The sequence below is a fragment of the Lytechinus variegatus genome, chromosome 2, assembly GCF_018143015.1.
Source record: "Lytechinus variegatus isolate NC3 chromosome 2, Lvar_3.0, whole genome shotgun sequence".
NCBI classification, from domain to species: domain Eukaryota; kingdom Metazoa; phylum Echinodermata; class Echinoidea; order Temnopleuroida; family Toxopneustidae; genus Lytechinus; species Lytechinus variegatus.
Genome location: NC_054741.1, coordinates 83,242,655 through 83,248,654, shown reverse-complemented (window position 1 = coordinate 83,248,654; position 6,000 = coordinate 83,242,655).

Sequence of the window (6,000 nt, the reverse complement as noted above, 5' to 3'; positions counted from 1 at the left end):
CAGAATAATGAAAATTAATTAAATATGATGCTTTGAACAAATTGAAATTTTCATTAACATTTATTCGATCGATCTTTGAGCTTTGCCTAGTCTGCTGGGCAAACCCTTCACTCGAAATAAGGGTCTGAATGTGCAGCCTACTCATGCCTTGTGTACTGAAGGCTCTCGAACAGCAAGTTCTATATGTGCTAGTCTTTGCGTGGAGGCACACTTGTTGATCAAAGTTCCAATGAGGGTCTGTGCCTGCAGACTAAGCTTTGCCCTTTACTGACATACCTCCAGTGACCATTGTCATCTGGATTGGTAAGCACAATATAGGTACCAATCATGCAGTGGGAACTTATGAATATTCATATCTCCGTGCATGCCGACGTGCGTAATGCATGTACAATGCATTATAGGCAAAGTACAAGCATCATACAGGTTTGGAGCCTGTGCCACTCACCAATTAATGTGGCTGTCTAGTCTCGCCGGATGGAGGGGGGGGGGCATGGGGGTATGGTTTACTTTCCCTGTGATCATGGCTATTGTGTGTGGATTCTTTTTTCCGTTCGGAGCGGAGAGGAATATTTTTTTCCACTTCACCCCCCCCTCCCCCGTTGAAGAAACCTGGCTACGTCTGCATTGGAAAACCTTTTGACAAACATGTACACCCAGAGGCACATCAGGTATCATGCTCAAACTAATTTTACATCGGTTTCTTGCAAATCCATTCTATATTTCTGATACCTGTTTTTTCTAATTTATTGTTTGATTAAAATCAACTTTTTAATTTATATTTTCCGATTTATTAAATAATGATCTCGGCCTGATGATGCATGGCACCACTCAGAAACTTCACACAAGGGGAACTAACTCAAAGGGCAAAATGTTCTAAATTAGAAAAGAAAAACAGAGAAGCAGGTTGGTGAGACAAAGAATAAGAAGTTATTAGTTTTTGGAATTTGTGATCAATGTACCTAGCTGTGGGAATTTTCAAATTGGCCACTTGGGAAAAAATTGTGATGTAGGGTAAGGATTTTTACATTTGCTTCAATACACAAAATGACTCAAATTTCATTTTTTTAAATAAAGAATTTATTAGAATTATACTTTCTTTCATGGGGACCTATAAAAGCATGTCAGCTAATTTTGGATTACTGCCCGAGGGAACAGAAAAACCCCCCACAAATGCCTGATATTTACATATGACAAATGGGAAACTTGTCCTTGTCATGTCACAATCCACTAAGTTGCCAATTTGAAATTTACCTAGGTTCATAATATCATCTTTTAAACATCCATAACTTTTTTATTCTTTGTCTGATTTCTTTCAAATTTTCCCATTTTGGTATTATTTTTCAGCTTTGTGCTTTCTGCTTTCCTGTGCCCTATAAGGCTGCGATGAATGCAAGAAATGCTCCCCAGGGAGTGGATATTGTGTACTTTCATACAATATTGAAATAAATTCAATGACTGGGGTACTAATATGCTGTGAAGCGCTGTGAGCCGTTTATGGTAAAAGCGCTTTATAAAAAACTAGCTATTATTATTATTATTTAACCCAAATCACTTTATTACCATTATTACCATTGTTTGGTTCCCCTTTAAGGCCGAAGTTCGGGGATCTCATGCTACCCCCCCACACACATACCCTCAAATGTACAGCGAGATATGCATGAAGATAAAAAATGAAACACTGTCAAATAGAAGACCTGTGGAATGGTCAGTAAAATATTTTACAAATCATCCTTTATTATATATAAATACATAAATCAATATCAACATTTTCAAAACAACAATAATTCAGAACTGTGAGCCTCTGCATCCAGCCCATCAAAGAAATGTAAACAATTAAAATATAACAGCATAACAGATATATCAGCAATCAAATATGGCACCAATCTAGCAATAAATAGGCACGAAGCCTGTCAATTTTCATTTTCAGCCCTTCACAATAATGTAAAATTTGGAAATATTACAGGATAACAGATCTTACATCAAAGTAAGGAAATATGGCACCAATCCAGCATATAGTCACCAAACCTGTCAATTTTCACTATCAACCCGTCACAATAATGTAAGCTTTGGAAATATTAAGGGATAAGAAATCTTACATCAAAAACAGAAAATATGGCACCAATCCTGCAGATTTTAATTTTCAGCCGTTCACAATAACATAAAATTTGGAAATATTAGAGGATAACAGGTCTCACACCAAAATAAGCAAATATGGCATCAATCCAGCAATATATAGGCACGAAACCTGTGTATTTTCACTTTCAGCCCTTCAAATTAATGTATAACTTAAAAAATATTACTGGATAACAGATATAATCTCAAAATATGCAAATATGGCACCAATTCAGCAATATATAGGCACCAAGTCTGTCAATTTGCACTTTCAGCCCTTTACAATAATGTAAGCTTTGTAAATATCAAAGGATAACAGATCTTACATCAAAGTAGGCAAATATGGCACCAATCCTGCAGATTTTCATTTCCATCACTTGGGGGAGGGGAGGGGGTAGGTAGCTGAGAAACTTTGATCAAGCACAAGTTGGCCTATCCATATTTTGTGCAGAGAAAAAAATAGCTCTCTTTATTCTTGCTCAACCATAAGACCATACTGTGAGATATCAGTAACAGGCAGTTTAGGCATCATACTGAGCTTGGCATATGGGGCAAATATAGTCTTCTTCCTCCCTTGGTACTTTTTGAAGAGAAATGCAAGAAAGGTGTACCCATCTACCACACCCATCGCAGTGTACCCAGTTAGAGTCATTTTTTCTTGAAGGACATCCCACCATGTCACATACTGTTCTCTGTGCAGGAGGTATATGTGCGTTGGACATTAGCTGACCCTTGACATACTCCCTCATCCTAGTAGCACATCCATGTAACTGAGCAGGATTTACATTTCTGCTCAATGCAAGAGCATTCTGAAAGAGTGCCTTAATCACGCACATTGTTTAGATTATCCTAGATCATGCATTACATTCCCTACCTCCAGCATCTTTAAGTGATCCTAACTGGCCAAAATTCTTTGACTTTTTATGGCCTACAAATCTGAGGGAAGAGGATTGTTTGAATTTTTGTCGGACTTGCTGAGCTTCGTCCCAGTTAGTCACCCAGCCAGTGAAATCATCATCATCCACTTGGTTCCAGATATCTGTCCAAGGCTTGCCATTATTAGTCAGAGCTGAAGGAGTTTTAGAGGACTTCCCTGGAAGGGCCATTTTGATTTTCAATTTCAGGTTTCGTCCAGTCTTCGTGCTTTAACTTGTACTAGTAGTAGTAGTAACTGCCTTGCCGGCCAAGCTTTGGCAAAGCATACAGACACCGGCTCCGTATACGCTGGGCATGCGCTGGGGTCTGGGCAGCTAGCAGTACTATGGAGTAAATCAAAAAGCGCGTGCTCGAAAGAAAGAATGTGCGCGCACATCGAGGAAGCTAATGAATATTCATGAGTAGCTGCAGGATTGGTACCTATTTAGTGCTTACCATCTGGATTGAGCTTTGACCAAGAATCATTGAGGGAAGATGACTTTAGAATTGATAACTCTCTTTTTTTTACCTACGAAAGATGATGAATTAAACGACACATGCGAGTGATCTCTTTTATTTTAATACACAATTTGAGTCACCCCCAAGTAGAAACAGAGAATCATCTCTTGAGTAAGAAAATATATCATTAAAGAATGCAACCCTGTTTGTAGGATTACAGGGTGCGTATATCATATTTGATCTGACTATATGTATATTTGAATTTCTCTGAGAAAGCGATTGCTATACGATATGAGTGGTTTGAAAGGACCTTGAATGGAAGACATGACCTTTCAAGCATCCTTTTAAAGTATTAAAATCTTTGGAACTGAGATATGTTTCCTGTAACAATAAAATATCCAAAAGATCAATCAGAAAAGATAAGACATTTTCAGGGAATCTCTGAGACTTATGCAGTTTCTTTCGGGGAGTCTACCCCATGATCTTAGCATGTACATCCTCCTGAAAATAATCCTCTTCAAGTGATCCTCGCAAGCAACTCTATTTGCGTTATATTTGTATGTTTTAACGTTGAATTTGTCCGTGCCAATATTGTTGAGCCACTTTGCACACCTCTCTGTATCTCGGATGGGATTTTGGTATGGAAAAGGTACTTTTGTTGTTGCGTTCTCCCGGCCTAACCAAGTAGTCGCAGGCCTTTTGTAGCTATGTGATGTCGCACGCTGGATTATTGCGAAACCAAAGTGGGGATAGTACATCACAGGTTACTTAACTGATCTCAATGCTGTAAGCAAATAGTTTTTTGCCCAAAATAACCATTACAAGAAATGCTCTTAAAAATCACCAAAAGTGAGTTTGGAGATAATACTTGGAGAAATTACTCCTGTAATTATTTGCTACAGGCTAAATATTTCTCGGAGCTGGCCTGGTCCATTCCTTTAACAGAGCAGAGAGCTGGCCTGGTCCATCCCTCTAACAGAGCAGATAAAGAGGTAAATGATAGTAGAAAAGAAAGAACATCATGAATCTAATAGAAAATATGTATAAAAAACTTTTGTATTGTATCCAGTTACATAGTGCAGTGTTTAGATGCGAGATCCATTTTCCCAGACTATTTTATAGTTAAGTAGTTAAGTACATTGTTTTAGGGGAAATGTGTATCCTTCCAGCTTGCTAACCAGATGCTTCCTCTCAAAGTGACTTTTAAAGTCCTTGAGATGTGTAAAGCAGCCCTCCTCCTTACAGGCCAACCATTCTTTTTTCCATGACCACAGATAAACTTATTATTTAATTTGCTATGGTGATCTTTGACTGTTGATAAGAAATGGCAGCCCTCTAAACCTGGGGAAATCCTCTTCTTGCTCATTTCCTCGAGCTCACTATGATCAGGGACTCTGATGCAACCGCCCAATGTTTCGGCCGAGACGGCTATGTCTCCATCTCCTCGTCAAAGATGCTGATGCTGGCCTGGGCTGGGGAATCCTCAGCATCTTCCTCCTTGTGATCAGTTTGGTTGTCCATCAAGGGACTTCCTCCTTGTATTCATCAAGTCGCTCCTTAATCTGGGTTTTATCTCCGTCAGACTCAATTTCTTGCATTGCAGCTCCTCCTACATGTACCCACTCCCTAGATTGCTTCAGCTTAGAAGTAAAGGAAAGTGGGCATTCCCTGAAGGAGTGCCCAGCTTGCTTGCACATTGTGCAAACTTCCTCCTCTTGTCATGGGCTTCCGTTGTCAGACTTCAAGATCTTCAGAAACCTAAAGACTGAGAGAACCTTGTAGAGCATGGGCAAGACTGCGTCTGCAGAGACTGAGCTAACCACTTCCACCACCGGATAATGCGAAAATTTGTTGATCAAGACAAACCTGTTACCCTGATGGTGGTGGACCACAGAAATCCATGCTGACGTGCTGTCATTGACCAGGTGGCATTGCAGACATAACCCAGTGAGCCAAAAATAAATTATCTTTATATTATGTGTTTATTTGATGAAAAAATTATTTTGAATATTATGAATGCAGAAAAATCAATTGAATTGATTTAAATCAAATTAAATAATGAATGATAAAGATATAAATTACTAACAATAATACGTAGGGGTTGTTCTATTAATTCATCTCTTTTTTATTATTTTTATTTAACCAAGACACAGAAGGAAACATTACTGGATATCTTTTATCTTTGAAAGGGTATGTACCACTGTTTCTCTGACAAACATCTGAGGCACTGTCACCCCCCCCCATAAAAAAAGAACTCAATATAAGCTAAAACTGTTTACCCTTTTTTCATCACATGATGAAGTGCGAAGCATTCGCTTTTCCCATTAGCCGTGGGGAGAATTCCCAAATATGCTTTGTCTTTCCTTGACAACTTAGAGCGAGGACCTTCTTTTGTTCATCCCTTAACTTGAATGGCAGCAACTCTTTCTATTTCATCTATTACCTTTTCCATTTTGATCACGTGTTGGGATTTCGGCACGCGTATTTGTTTGTAAACACAGACCGGCATGACTA